General features: G+C 38.6%; 1 pseudogene; it reads right to left on the bottom strand.

The window, feature by feature from the left end:
• Positions 1–15397, bottom strand: part of LOC131821008 (Y-box-binding protein 1-like) — a 186565-nt pseudogene extending 171168 nt beyond the window's left edge.
• Positions 15398–16721: the final 1324 nt, after the last annotated feature.

The raw sequence follows: 16721 nt of genomic DNA, 5'->3' as shown, positions 1-16721 counted from the left end.
CCATCTGGATGTCTTCTTTGCAGAAATGTCTGCTCATGTCCTCTGCCCATTTCTTGATTGGATTATTTGTTCTTTGGGTGTTGAGTTTGCTAAGTTCTTTATAGATTCTGGACACTAGTCCTTTATCTGATATGTCGTTTGCAAATATCTTCTCCCATTCTGTCAGTTGTCTTTTGGTTTTGTTAACTGTTTCCTTTGCTGTGCAAAAGCTTTTGATCTTGATGAAATCCCAATAGTTCATTTTTGCCCTTGCTTCCCTTGCCTTTGGCGTTGTTCCTAGGAAGATGTTGCTGCGGCTGAGGTCAAAGAGGTTGCTGCCTGTGTTCTCCTCAAGGATTTTGATGGATTCCTTTCGCACATTGAGGTCCTTCATCCATTTTGAGTCTATTTTTGTGTGTGGTGTAAGGAAATGGTCCAATTTCATTTTTCTGCATGTGGCTGTCCAATTTTCCCAGCACCATTTATTGAAGAGGCTGTCTTTTTGCCACCTGACATTCTTTCCTGCTTTGTCGAAGATTAGTTGACCATAGAGTTGAGAGTCTATTTCTGGGCTCTCTATTCTGTTCCATTGATCTATGGGTCTGTTTTTGTGCCAGTACCATGCTGTCTTGATGATGACAGCTTTGTAATAGAGCTTGAAGTCCGGAATTGTGATGCCACAAACGTTGGCTTTCTTTTTCAATATCCTTTTAGCTATTCGAGGTCTTTTCTGGTTCCATATAAATTTTAGAATTATTTGTTCCATTTCTTTGAAAAAGATGGATGGTACTTTGATAGGAATTGCATTAAATGTGTAGATTGCTTTAGGTAGCATAGACATTTTCACAATATTTATTCTTCCAATCCAGGAGCATGGAACATTTTTCCATTTCTTTGTGTCTTCCTCAATTTCTTTCATGAGTACTTTATAGTTTTCTGAGTATAGATTCTGTGTCTCTTTGGTTAGGTTTATTCCTAGGTATCTTATGGTTTTGGGTGCAATTGTAAATGGGATTGACTCCTTAATTTCCCTTTCTTCTGTCTTGCTGTTGGTGTAGAGAAATGCAACTGATTTCTGTGCATTGATTTTATATCCTGACACTTTACTGAATTCCTGTATAAGTTCTAGCAGTTTTGGAGTGGAGTCTTTTGGGTTTTCCACATATAGTATCATATCATCTGCGAAGAGTGATAATTTGACTTCTTCTTTGCCAATTTGGATGCCTTTAATTTCCTTTTGTTGTCTGATTGCTGAGGCTAGGACCTCTAGTACTATGTTGAATAGCAGTGGTGATAATGGACATCCCTGCCGTGTTCCTGACCTTAGTGGAAAAGCTTTCAGATTTTCTCCATTGAGAATGATATTTGCGGTGGGTTTTTCATAGATGGCTTTGATGATATTGAGGTATGTGCCCTCTATCCCTACACTTTGAAGAGTTTTGATCAGGAAGGGATGCTGTACTTTGTCAAATGCAGTACCGAAGGCTAGAGACCTAATCAATACAGACATTGGTAATATGTCAGATCTAGAGTTCAGAATGACAATTCTCAAGGTTCTAGCCGGGCTCGAAAAAGGCATGGAAGATATTAGAGAAAACCTCTCGAGAGATATAAAATCCCTTTCTGGAGAAATAAAAGAACTAAAATCTAACCAAGTTGAAATCAAAAAAGCTATTAATGAGGTGCAATCAAAAATGGAGGCTCTCACTGCTAGGATAAATGAGGCAGGAGAAAAAAATTAGTGATATAGAAGACCAAATGACAGAGAGTAAAGAAGCTGAGCAAAAGAGGGACAAACAGATACTGGACCACGTGGGGAGAATTCGAGAGATAAGTGACACCATAAGACGAAACAACATTAGAATATTTGGGATTCCAGACGAAGAAGAAAGAGAGAGGGGAGCAGAAGGTATACTAGAGAGAATTATTGGGGAGAATTTCCCCAATATGGCAAAGGGAACGAGCGTCAAAATTCAAGAGGTTCAGAGAACACCGCTCAAAATCAATAAGAATAGGCCCACACCCCGTCACCTAATAGTAAAATTTACAAGTCTCAGTGACAAAGAGAAAATCCTGAAAGCAGCCCGGGAAAAGAAGTCTGTAACATACAATGGTAAAAATATTAGATTGGCAGCTGACTTATCCACAGAGACCTGGCAGGCCAGAAAGAGCTGGCATGATATTTTCAGAGCACTAAATGAGAAAAACATGCAGCCCAGAATACTATATCCAGCTAGGCTATCATTGAAAATAGAAGGAGAGATTAAAAGCTTTCAGGACAAACAACAACTGAAAGAATTTGCAAACACCAAACCAGCTCTACAGGAAATCTTTAAAGGGGTCCTCTAAGCAAAGAGAGAGCCTACAAGTGGTAGATCAGAAAGGAACAGAGACCATATACAGTAACAGTCACCTTACAGGCAAAACAATGGCACTAAATTCATATCTCTCAATAGTTACCCTGAATGTTAATGGGCTAAATGCCCCTGTCAAAAGACACAGGGTATCAGAATGGATAAAAAAACAAAACCCATCTATATGTTGCCTCCAAGAAACTCATTTTAAGCCCGAAGACACCTCCAGATTTAAAGTGAGGGGGTGGAAAAGAATTTACCATGCTAATGGACATCAGAAGAAAGCAGGAGTGGCAATACTTATATCAGATCAATTAGATTTTAAGCCAAAGACTATAATAAGAGATGAGGAAGGACACTATATCATACTCAAAGGGTCTGTCCAACAAGAAGATTTAACAATTTTAAATATCTATGCCCCCAACGTGGGAGCAGCCCACTATATAAACCAATTAATAACAAAATCAAAGAAACACATCAACAATAATACAATAATAGTAGGGGACTTTAACACTCCCCTCACTGTGGGGCGCCTGGGTGGCTCAGTGGGTTAAGCCGCTGCCTTCGGCTCAGGTCATGATCTCAGGGTCCTGGGATCGAGTCCCGCATCGGGCTCTCTGCTTGGCAGGGAGCCTGCTTCCTCCTCTCTCTCTCTGCCTGCCTCTGTGCCTCTATGCCTACTTGTGATCTCTGTCAAATAAATAAATAAAATCTTAAAAAAAAAAAAAAACACTCCCCTCACTGAAATGGACAGATCATCCAAGCAAAAGATCAGCAAGGAAATAAAGGCCTTAAACGACACACTGGACCAGATGGACATCACAGATATATTCAGAACATTTCATCCCAAAGCAACAGAATACACATTCTTCTCTAGTGCACATGGAACATTCTCCAGAATAGATCACATCCTGGGTCCTAAATCAGGACTCAACCGGTATCAAAAGATTGGGATCATTCCCTGCATATTTTCAGACCACAATGCTCTAAAGCTAGAACTCAACCACAAAAAGAAGTTTGAAAAGAACCAAAATACATGGAGACTAAACAGTATCCTTCTAAAGAATGAATGAGTCAACCGGGAAATTAAAGAAGAATTGAAAAAAATCATGGAAACAAATGATAATGAAAATACAACGGTTCAAAATCTGTGTGACACAACAAAGGCAGTCCTGAGAGGAAAATATATAGCGGTACAAGCCTTTCTCAAGAAACAAGAAAGGTCTCAGGTACACAATCTAACCCTACACCTAAAGGAGCTCGAGAAAGAACAAGAAAGAAACCCTAAGCCTAGCAGGAGAAGAGAAATCATAAAGATCAGAGCAGAAATCAATGAAATAGAAACCAAAAAAACAATAGAACAAATCAACGAAAGTAGGAGCTCGTTCTTTGAAAGAATTAATAAAATTGACAAACCCCTGGCCAGACTTATGAAAAAGAAAAGAGAAAGGACCCAAATAAATAAAATCATGAATGAAAGAGGAGAGATCACAACTAACACCAAAGAAATACAAACTATTATAAGAACATACTATGAGCAACTCTACGGCAATAAATTTGACAATCTGGAAGAAATGGATGCATTCCTAGAAACATATAAACTACCACAACTGAACCAGGAAGAAATAGAAAGCCTGAACAGACCCATAACCAGTAAGGAAATTGAAACAGTCATTAAAAATCTCCAAACAAACAAAAGCCCAGGGCCAGACGGCTTCCCGGGGGAATTCTACCAAACATTTAAAGAGGAACTAATTCTTATTCTCCTAAAACTGTTCCAAAAAATAGAAATGGAAGGAAAACTTCCAAACTCATTTTATGAGGCCAGCATCACCTTGATCCCAAAACCAGACAAGGATCCCACCAAAAAAGAGAGCTATAGACCAATATGCTTGATGAACACAGATGCGAAAATACTCAACAAAATACTAGCCAATAGGATTCAATAGTACATTAAAAAGATTATTCACCACGACCAAGTGGGATTTATTCCAGGGCTGCAAGGTTGGTTCAACATCCGCAAATCAGTCAATGTGATACAACACATCAATAAAAGTAAGAACAAGAACCATATGATACTCTCAATAGATGCTGAAAATTTTAAATTCAATATCACTACTAGAAATTAATATTCTCAGATTTTATTTTTTTTAATATTTTTATTTATTTATCTGACAGAGAGAGAGAGAGCACAAGCAGAGGCAGTAGAGGTAGAGGGAGAAGCAAGCTCTCCACTGAACAGGGAGCCCAGTATGGGATTTGATCCCAGGATCCTGGGATCAATAACTGAGCTGCAGGCAGACACTTAACAAACTGAACCACCCAGGCACCCCATTATTCTCAGATTTTCTATTTCTATCTGATTTAATTTTGGATGATTGTGGATTTCTAGAAATTTATCCATTTCTTCTAGATTGACTAATGCATTGACACATATATATGTATATTTTTTCTTATAATACTTTATATTTCTTTGGTGTCAGCTGATACTTTTCTTTCTGATTTTATTCATTTAGATTCTTTTTTTTATGAGTCTTATTAAGGTTTTATCAATTTTGTTCATCTTCTCCAAAAAACAGATTTTGATTTTACTGATCTCTCTCTCTCTCGGTCTTTTTCTTTTTCTTTTTCTTTTTTTTTTTGTTTCTCTCATTTATTTCTGATCTTTATTATTTCCTTCCTTCTATTTCACTTAGGTTTTGTTTGTTCTTCTTTATCTTATTCCTTTATATATAGGGATTGATTATTTATATGAGTTTTTGTTTGTTTCTTGAGGTAGCTCTGTACTGTTATGCATTTCCCTTTTAGAACTGCTTTTGCACTACTGAGTATTTATCCCAAAGATACAGCTGTAGTGAAAGGAAGGGCCATATGTACCCCAATGTTCATACCAGCAATGGCCACAATAGCCAAACTGTGGAAAAAGCCAAGATGTCTTTCAACAGATGAAAGGATAAAGAAGATATAGTCCATACATACAATAGAATATTATGCCTTCATTGAAAAGGATGAATACCTAACTTTTATATGAACATGGATGGAACTGGAGATTATGCCAAGTGAAATAAAACAAGCAGAGAGAGTCAATTATCAAATGGTTTCACTTGCTTGTGGAGCATAAGGAATAACATGGAGGACATTAGGAGAAGAAAAGGAAAAGTGAATTGGAGTAAATTGGAGGGGGGAGATTAAGCATGAGAGACTGTGGAATCTGAGAAACAAACTGAGGATTTCGGAGGGGAATGGGTAAGGGTTTAAGTGAGCCTGGTGGTGGGTATTAATGAGGGCACATATTGCGTGGAGCATTGGGTGTGGTACATAATCAATGAATCTTGGTACACTGAAAAAATAAAATAAAATAAAATAAAAAAAGATCTGGGGGCACCTCGGTGGCTCAGTGGGTTAAAGCCTCTGCCTTTGGCTCAGGTCATGGTCTTGGCGTCCTGGGATCGAGCCCCGCATTCGGCTCTCTGCTCAGCGGGGAACCTGCTTCCTCCTCTCTCTCTGCATGCCTCTCTGATTACTTGTGATCTCTGTCCGTCAAATAAATAAATAAAATCTTAAAAAAAAAAAAAAAGAACTGCTTTTGCTGCATCCCAAACATTTTGGACTGTTGTGTTTCCATTTTTATTTGTCTCAGTGCAATTTTTTTAATGTCTTCTTAGATTTCTTTGTTGACCTATTGGTTGTTTTAAATCATGGTGTTTAACTTTCATGTGCTTGTGTTTTCCCATTTTTTTCCCCTTGATTTCTAGTCTCACACCACTGTGATCAGAAAAAAAAATGTATGGTATGATTTCAATCTTCTTAAATTTATTGATAGTTGCTCTGTGACATAACACTTGATCTCTTTTGAAGAACATTCCATGTGCAGTTAAGAAGAATGTGTAGTCTCTACTTTTGGCTGGAATATTCTGTATATATATGTTTTGCCCATCTGGCCTAATGTAGCTTTCAAAGATCCTGTTTCCTTATTGATTTTCTGCCTAGATGATCTATCAATTGATTTAATTGAGGTGTTAACATCCACTATTATTATTCTATTACCATTAATTTCTCTCTTTAAGTCTATTAATATTTGCTTTATGTGTTCAGGTGCTTCAATGCTGGGTGAAAATATATTTATTGTTATATTGACCTTTGGATTGATTCACTCCTTATGAAGTAATGCCTTTCTTTGTCTCTTGTTATTGTATTGTTTAAATTCTATTTTGTCTGATGTAAGTATTGCTACCACAGCTTTCTCTCTCTTTCTTTTGCATGGTAATTCTTTTTCCATCCCTTAACTTTCAGTCCATATGTGCCATTAAGATTGAGATAAGCCCTTTGTAGGCAGCATAAAGATAGGTATTTTTCATCCATTCCTCCATCCTATGTCTTTGGATTGGAGCATTTAAGCCATTTACATTTAAAGTAATTATTGAGAGGAAATCCATCTGAGGAATGAGAGAACAAAATGGACAACAGAGGGAGAAAACTGGTCACACTGTGGAAAGTAGGAGGTGGGGAGATGTGATCTAGGGGAGGAAAGAATCATCAACTGCCGAGAAGAGAGACTCTGAATCAGGGAGAGAGGAGAGAGAGGGAGACAGAAAGACAGAGATAGAGAACACGGTATTGCACAAGAAAAACACTTCCCCAAAACAATTGATGAGGAAAATGAGAGGCACTGATAATTGCAAATTTTTACAAGTAACAGAGCTCAAAGTCTGAAATTTTAGAAGTCTATGTTATCACCAGGGTGGAGCCTGGTGAGCATAGCAGTGTTTCTGTGAAGGAGAGCAGAGGCCCAAGATTTAACAGCATGGTTCAGGAATCCTCTGGATTGCATTGAGAGAAACTGTTCCCCATTTGGAGTGCATTTGAGAGAGATGGCACTGCCTGTCAGGGGACAAAAGAGACATTCGACACCATTGAGCTGCCCTGTTAATTGGCCTATGAGCAGAGACACCAGTTGAGGGCAGCCCACCTGGATGGTAGCTCTTTACTGCACTTTTCCATAAACTCCAAACCTTGCATATTCATAAAACTTCCATTATGGGACAAAGTGGCATGGTATGAGCCAGTGTGTTGAGACCCACCCCCAGAGGATCAGTAAGTGTCTGTGACTACTTAGTTCCTAAAACCTGGATTTTTGAAACATCACGAGCATGACTGAGATAAAATGCAAAAGCACTGCCACTTGGTAGGTAGATAGCTCAAAGAATGGTGAATGCACAGATTTAAGGAATGCCTGGGACCCATGAACAAGACTGCTCTTCCATAAGATCTACATGATCAGCAGTGGGAGGAAACTCCCTCCTCCAGGAATGAGAAAGTCAGCTGATGCCATTTATATCCCTGTCCATGACCATGGAGAGACTGAAGTGAGCATTACAGCACCCACAGAGTAGGCTTGAACTACTTTCACCAAACGCTGAATACCCCTTTGCTCTGAAGATGCTTTTCTACAAGAATAGGTGTGCCTCAGAGTCAGAAAAACAGTGGTACCTCCCTCAGAACACAAGCACAAGCCCCCTGAAACCACCAAGTCTACTGACCATAGGATGCTGCAAATATTCAGCTCTAGGGGAAATATAATCTAGCCTCTTGTAAAAGGTAAGCCAAAGCATATTTGGTTAAAACTCACCAAACAGTGGACTCCCTACTGCAGGCAAGGAGAAACTTTGCAGACGACTGACCTGAGGGAAAGAACAGCCAAGACATAATAGCAGACTGCACACAACAAACACCAGAAACACTTCCTAAAGTGTCAGGCTCTGCATAGTGTATTACTTCTTATTAATATAACCCTTATCCTCAGTAGTAGGAAACATAATAAGCTTTCCTAACACACACAAGACAGAGACCTAGACAAAATGCCAAAATGGGGGAATTTACACCAAAGAAAGAACAAGAAAATGTCACAGACAGGGAACTAATAATATATATATATATATATATATATATATATATATATATATATATACATATATGTATGTATATATATATGTAATATGACTGAACAGAATAAAAAAAAAACTTAAAGAGACTAGTTGTGCTTGAGAAAAGCAAAGAAGAAACTAGGGAGTCCTTACCATAGACATAAAAGACATAGCAACTTTTCAGACTGAAATTTAAAAAAAAAAAAAAAAAAATAAGAACCAACATACAAAATCAACTGAATGTAATGACTGCAAAGGTAGAAAGAGAAGAATGAATAACTGATATGAGATAAAATTATGGAAAATAATGAAACAAAAAGAGAGGGAAAAAAACAAAATTGGATAAAAAGGGTAGATTTAAAAGATCTCAGCAAATCCAAAAAACACAATAACATTCATAACATTCATATTATAAGGGTCCCAAGAAAAAAGAGACACAGAAAACTCACCTGAAAATCAACAAAAGAAGGCCAAAACCAAGATACATTGTAGTAAAATTCTCAAAATATAGAGATAGAGACAGAATTCTAAAAGCAGCAAGGGTAAAGAAATCCCTAACCCACAAGGGAAGATAAAAAATAATAAGACACCAAAAAAATAAGTTTAACAGGAGAACTCGTCACATAAACCTGGCAGGCCAGAGAAAGTGGCATGGTATATTCAAAAGTTCTAATGGGTAAAATATGCAGCCAAAAATACTTTATTAACCAAGGCTGTCATTCAGAATCGAAGGAGTGATAAAAAGTTTCTTAAATAAACAAAAATTAAAAGTGTTTGTGACCACTAAACCAGCCATGAAAGAAATACAAAAGAGGACTATGTAACACAGACTAGAAAGGAACAAAGAAAATCCCCAGAATGATAATAATATAATAATAATAATATTATTATTATTACTCAATAATATTATATTATTACTATAATATTACTCAATAATGCCAATAATCACCAATAAGTAAATGGACTAAATGTTCCAATCAAAAGATATAGGGTATCAGAGTGGATAAAAACAAAACAAAACAAAACCTACACACAACAAAAGCCATCTACATGCTGTCTACAAGAACCTCATTTTAGGCCTAAAGCACCTCCAGGTTAAATATGAGAAGATGGAGAACCATCTATAGTGCTAATGAACATCGAAAGAAAGCTGGAGTACCTATACTTATATCAAACTAGATTTTAAACCAAAGAGTAGAGCAAGAGATGAAGAAAGGCATTGTATCATAATAAAGTGGACTATCCGACATGATCTATTGATTACAAATATTTATGCCCCCAACTCAGGAGCACCCAAATATATAAATCAACTAATATAAAACATAATGAAACTCATTGATCAAAGTACAGTAATTGTAGTGGACTTTAACACCCCACATACAACAATGGACAGATGATCTAAGAAGCAAACCAACAAGTAAACAGTGCCTTTGAATGACATACTGGACCAGATAGACCTAACAGATATATCCAGAACATTTCATCCTAAAGCAGCAGAATGCACATTCTTTTCTTTCTTTTCTTTTTTTAATTTTTTATGAACATATAATATATTTTTATCCCCAGGGGTACGGGTCTGTGAATCACCAGGTTTACGCACTTCACAGCACTCACCATAGCACATGCCCTCCCCAATTTCCATAACCTCACCCCCCTATCCCAACCCCCCTCCCCCCAGCAACCTTCAGTTTGTTTTGTGAGATTAAGAGTCACTTATGGTTTGTCTCCCTCCCAATCCCATCTTGTTTCATTGATTCTTCTCCTACCCCCTTAAACCCCCCACGTTGCATCTCCACTTCCTCATATCAAGGAGATCATATGATAGTTGTCTTTCTCCAATTGACTTATTTCGCTAAGCATGATATGCTCTAGTTCCATCCACGTTGTCACAAATGGCAAAATTTCATTTCTTTTGATGGCTGCATAGTATTCCATTGTATAGATATACAATTCTTCTTTATCCATTCATCTGTTGATAGACATCTAGGTTCTTTCCATAGTTTGGCTATTGTAGACATTGCTGCTATAAACATATAAAGTATGATATCATCTGAGAAGAGAGAGTTTGGCTTCTTCTTTGCCATATTAAATAGCTTTTATTTCTTTTTGTTGTGGTATTGCTGTTGCTAGGTCTTCTAGTACTATGTTGAACAGTAGTGGTAAGAGTGGGCATCCTTGTCATGTTCCTGTGGGTTTTTTTTTTATAGATGGATCATATGAACTTGAGGAATGTCCCCTCTATCCTTATACTATACAGAGTTTTAATCAGGAAAGGATGCTGTCAAGTGCTTTTTCTGCATCAATTGAAAGGACCATGTGGTTCTTGTCTCTCCTCTTATTTATGAGTTCAATCACACTGATTGATTTGTGAATGTTGAACCACCTTTGCATCCCATGGATAAATCCCACCTTGTCATGGTGAATAATCTTTTTAATGTACTGTTGGATCCTATTAGCTAGGATCTTGTTGAGAATCTTGGCACCCATATTCATCAGGGATGTTGGTCTGAAATTCTCCTTTTTGATGGGGTCTTTGCCTGGCTTGGGGATCAGGGTAATGCTGACATCATAGAAAGTGTCTGGAGGTTTTCCTTCTGTTTCTATTTTTTGAAACAACTTTAGGAGAATAGTCACATTTCTTCATTGAATGTTTGGTAGGATTTCCCAGAGAATCCATCAGGTCCTGGACTCTTATTTTTTGGGAGGTTTTTTAAATCTCTGCTTCAATCTAGTTACTGGTTTTTGGTCTATTCAGGTTGTCAATTTCTTCCTGCTTTAGTCTTGGTAGTTTATAGGTTTCCAGGGAGCCATCCATTTCTTCCAGGTTGCTTAATTTATTGTCATATAGCTATTGAAAATAATTTCTTTCTTTTTTAAAAAAAATATTTATTTTTTTAAATTTATTTTTAGTGTTCCAGAATTCATTGTTTATACACCACACCCAGTACTCCATGCAATATCTGTCCTCCATAATACCCACCACCAGGCTCACCCAACCTCCTCCACGCTCCCCCCCTCCAAAACCCTCAGTTAGTTCCTCAGAGTCCATAGTCTCTCATGGTTCTTCTCCCCCTCCAATTTCCTCCAACTCCCTTCTCCTCTACATCTCTCCATGTTCTCTGTGTTATTCCTTATGCTTCACAAATAAGTAAAAATGTATGATAATTGACTCTCTTTGTTTCACTTATTTCACTCAGCATAATCTCTTCCAGTCCATCCATGAGCCACCAGGCACTCCAGTGGTCACATATTTTTTCAGTCTCTGCCAGTCCTGGAAGCTCCCTACCTCTCCATCCATTCTGAGTGACAGCCTTGCCAGATAAGGAATTCTTGGTTGTGTATTTTTCTCATTTAGTACCCTGAATATGTCTTGCCAGCCCTTTCTGGCTTGCTGGTCTCTGTACACAAGTCTGTCATTATTCTGATGTTCCTCTGCATGTAAGGAATCTCCTCTTTCTAACTTCCCTTAAAATGGTTTCCTTGGTTCTAAGATTTGTGAGTTTTAATATTATATGTTGGAGCATCTTGAGAGGGGTCCTCTCTGCCTCTAGGACACAAAACTTGTTTCATTTCCCAGGGAAGTTCTTGGCTACCATTTGCTCAAATATATCTTCTAGCCCTCTCTTTCTCTCTATCCCATCAGGGTTCCCAATAATTCTGGCCTTGGAATGTCTCATGACATCATTTATTTCTCTAATTCTGCTTTCACGGATTTTAAGCTGTTTGTTCCAGGCCTCCTCCTACTCCTTCTTTTCTATCAGTTTGTCTTCAAGTTCACTAATTTGTTCTTATGCCTCATTTACCCTAAGTGTTAGAGCATCTAGAATAGATTGGATCTCATTGATTGCATTTTTATGCTGTACCAGATCTGCTCTCATTTCTGCCATTAAGGAATCTATGTTGCCATTAATAATTTTCTCCAGCCTATTGTCTTCATAACTGCTATCCTGAAGTCTATCTCTGACATGGTGCTTAGATCCATATCCATTAGATCTGTGGGAGAGGCCACTGTCTCTCGGTCTTTTCTCTGTTGGGAGTTCCTCCTCCCAGTCATTCTGTTAAGTTGTATTTGAGGGGATGTGCAGCCAAAAATATCAACCATAATCCAGGCAAGTTTCACCTTGGGAAGGCTTGGCACAACTGGAAGTCAACAAAAAGAAAACAAAACACCAAACAAAACAAACAAAGCAAAAATGGGACCTAAGAGTAAGATTTATAAAGAAAAAAAAAAACTGACAAAAGAAAAATAAAAAGAACCCAAATAAAAGGGGGGGGGTGACAGGAAGATGGCTATAATCCCTTGGGAAGAGTATTTCATTTCTTCTTGGGTGTATTTTTTTTCCTGTTTGTTAGAAACATCTACTTCCCAGAGATACAGGGAAATTAAAACTGGTATATATATATATATATATATATATATATATATATATATATATATATATATGTAGTAGTGAATGGGGGGAAGGGAAAGGACTACATTGGAGCTTCTATCTAGCTATCTAAATGAAAAAGAAAGAAAAGTACATGTATAAAAAATTTCAGTTTAAAAGTTTACTACAGGGGTTGACTGGGTGGCTCAGTGGGTTAAGTTTCTGCCTTCAGCTCAGGTCATGATCTTAGGGTCCTGGGATTGAGCCCCACATGGGGATCTCTGCTCAGCAGGGGGCCTGCTTCCCCTTCCCCCTCTGCCTACTTGTGATCTCTCTCACACTCTCAAATAAATAAAATCTTTAAGAAAAAGTTACTATGGAATATATTGTATTAAACATCTAGTTGAAATGATAAGTAAGTTTTAAAAAATAAGAATGAAAAGTTTATCTAAGAAATATACAGACCATGAGGTAATGTCAGGAGCTTAATATATTGTTTTCCCCTGGTGTTGGGGTTTTACAGTTTTACGGGGACCATGCAGCTGTTGTCCTCTTGTTCTTTCAGCTTGTCTTCTGGGTAGGGTCCTGCTGTGCTGTTTTTCAGTCAATCCTGCTTGGGCTGAGTTGTCCTGCCCCCATCAAGGGGTTGGACTCTGTGGAATCTGTGTTTTGGGCTTTTGTTTTCTGGAGGCTTTTGTTCTCTGGTGGCTTTTCATGCCTTTTTGAGGGTCAGAGCAAAGTAAATTGTCTGTACCCTGACCTCCACCTCATAGAGAAGTTACAGTCTATTCCACTCTGAGCACTCCAGAACATATATTCTCCCTTATTTGTAAGTGCCTCTGAAAACTGTAGCCTCCCACAAGCTGTGCACACCCCCAGCAATCATCTCAGTGGTTGCACCAGATCCTTGCTTGTCTCTATATCCCTGTGCCACCAAAACCATGAGAGATCCTTGTTTGGGTGAGCTTGGGCCCTGGTGGCAGCCATTTCTTGGACTGTGGGCTCCAGTCAAAGCCATGTCTTCTTGGGTGCAGGCAGTGGCAGTGACAGTGGTGGTGGCAATGGCAGCAGTGACAGTTGACTCAAGTCCACACAGGGTCCTCTTAGGCTGGGTTGGGCAGCAGCTGCAGCTGGTCCCAGAATGGTGGGCATAGGTCAGCACCTGTAGCACCTGCCCAGTCTCAGTGTTTTCCCCTTAAGCCCCTTTGTTATGTTTGAATGCTGTTATCAGTCCCTTCCCATCTTGCAGCCATGGGTGCCCAAGCTATTGCTGGTCTCCAAGAACAGGGCACTTTTGTACTAGGGTATTCTTTCCAGTGGCTAGCTTCTGGTGGTTCCCTCCCCCATCTCTTTTTCTTCCAATACCTGTGTAATCCCAACTCCATTCTTTGTACCTCTTGACTGATCATCCTCTTCCCCTGTAGAGATCCAGATGTGTATAATATTACTTCTCAGGCTGATTTCATGGGTGTTCAGAGTGACTTTGTAGATTTCTAGCTGAATTCAGAGACCTGTTGAAAAGGAGTCCCCCAGTGCTCCACCATCTTGGGTTCTCTCTACAACATCCTTTATTGATAAAAATCCTCAACAAAGTGGGGATAGAAGGAATATATCTCAACACCTTAAAAACTGTGTACAAAAGAATGAAAACTTTTCCTCTAGGGTAAGGAACAAACTAAGATGTCCACTTTTACCCTTGTTATTTAACATAGTACTAAAAGTCCTAGCCTCAGCAATCAGACAAGAAATAAAAATAAAAGGAATCCAAATCAGCAAAGAAGTCAACCTTTCACTATCTGAAGATAACATGATACTCTATGTAGAAAACATGAACGACTCCACAAACAATTACTGGAACTTTTACATGAATTAAGTAAAGTCACAGGATATAAAATTAATATATAGAGATCTGTTGCATTTTTCTATACCAAAAATTAAACAATAGAAAGAGAAATCAAGGAACCAATCCCATTTACAATTGCACCAAAAAGGACACAATACCTAGAAATGAACCTAACTGAAAAAAGGAAAAGATTTGTATTCTGAAAACTATAGAACACTTATAAAACAAATTGATGATAGCACAGAAAAGTGAAAAAAAAATCCATTCCCATTGATTGGAAGAATAAATATGGCTTAAATGTCTGTATTGGCCAAAGCAATATGCGCATTTAATGCAATCCCTATCAAAGTATCACCAGCAGAGGGGGAGACAAGATGGTGGGGAAGTAGGAGGAGGCGCCATTTTGACCTGTACCCTTAAGAGAGCTGATTACCTACCAAAGAACTCTGATCACCCATGAAATCAGCCTGAGATTAGAATTATACACGTCTGGATCTCTATGGGAGCAGAAGACACCAGTGGTCAGGTAAAGCAGAGTGGGAATATCGGACTGATATTGGAAGATAAACAAAAGAGGGAGGGAGTCACACAGAGGTGACCCCCTGGAAAGTAATACCCCAATATGAGAGTGCCTTGCAATTGGGGACCAGCATTAACTTGGAGTCTGGTAGAAAGCACTCAAAAGAGCAAAGGATGGTGGGGGGAAATTGTGGAAATTGGGGCAGTTAGGGACAGGGGCAAAAGTCCCTGGACCCAGGACAGACATCCCTGGTGCTGAGCCAGAGAGCATGCAGGAAAGAAACCAGGTCTTGGTCCCTGAGACGCAAGCACGTCTGAGAGAGCGTGGGGTTTGGCTCCTGTGAGGGGTTGGGAGCCTCACCAGTCAGCAGAACTACAGCCTTTTTGCAGTTCCCATGCATGCGCCATGTCGTGCTATCAGAGCCTGAGTTGGGCCCCACACCTCTCCCCGAGAAAGGTGCACATGGGCGCTCTTGGACCCATAAAGTCTAGGCACTCCCAGCTCAGGCCAGCGGGAAAATCTCAGTGTGTGATCGCTGACTCGAACCTCTCTGGTGGGCCAGAGCTGCCCAGACAGCCGCCACTGTCATGGTTTTGTGTACAAGCAGGAGTTCCTGTGTCCACAGGGACCGCGACTTGCAACGTGCTCTGCCAGTGGCCGAGGGGGAACTTATGTGCTCTGGAGCACTCAGAGGGGAACAGACTGAGGCTTCTCTCTGAGAGGGAGGTCTGGGTGCAGTTGGCTTTCCTCTAAACCTCCAAAAGCCATCAAAAGCCGTCAAGGTGAGAGAACAAATGAACAAACAATCATAAAAACCTCCAGAGAACAAAAGCCTGAAAAACTGGTTTCCTCAGAGCCCACCCCCTTGAGGGGAGGGCGGGAGGACTTAACTCAGGGAACACTGCCTAAAACCCACGTGGCAGGCCCCTCCCCCAGAAAGCCAACGGGGGGGGGGGAGAAAGACAAGAGAACAACCACCACTGCTTCATAGATACAACTTTTATTTTTAATTCATTCCCATTATTCTGGTTCATTTATATATATATATATATATATATATATATATATATATATATATATATATATTTTAACCTATTTACCATCACAGTGAGATGTGCAGTACATCAAATTCCATAATAACTTTTTAACCTGAACTTTTTGATACATATACCCATGTTTTTCTTTTGCTTTTCTATTTTTTAATTTTTTAAATTTTATTTTATTTTAGTTCTGTTTATTCTTTATTTTATTTTATTTTTTAATATTCATATAGAGTTTAATTTCAAGGTAATCCCCTTTCCCCAATCAATGCTACCCCTATAGGTAAACCAATTTTTATCTTAGGAAAGTTAAGTCCTTTAACAAAGATATCAAGATACACCCAGGAAGAATCAAAATAACCTTCCACACCCACACTGAGAATTTATAACCACTCTCCCATCTTCTTCTTCTGCCAGTGTTTCTGTGTATTTGTGTTTGTCCTGATAGTATATAAATCTTCTACTTGGGGTTCTTTTTGACAAGGTTCTTTTTGTTTTGCTTTGTTTTGGTTTTCTGTTTTTTTTCATTTTGCATATATATATATATATATATATATATATATGTGTGTGTGTGTGTGTATAAATATATATATATATATATATATATATATATATATATATACATACATATATTCTCTTGTCATCTACTTTTATCAGTCTTTTTGTTTGTCTTTTTTTGTTTCTATACTTC

The sequence above is a fragment of the Mustela lutreola genome, chromosome X (assembly GCF_030435805.1).
Source record: "Mustela lutreola isolate mMusLut2 chromosome X, mMusLut2.pri, whole genome shotgun sequence".
Taxonomy (NCBI): Eukaryota; Metazoa; Chordata; class Mammalia; order Carnivora; family Mustelidae; genus Mustela; species Mustela lutreola.
The sequence above is the reverse complement of the archived record's forward strand: the minus strand, read 5'-3'. Positions and strand labels throughout refer to the sequence as shown.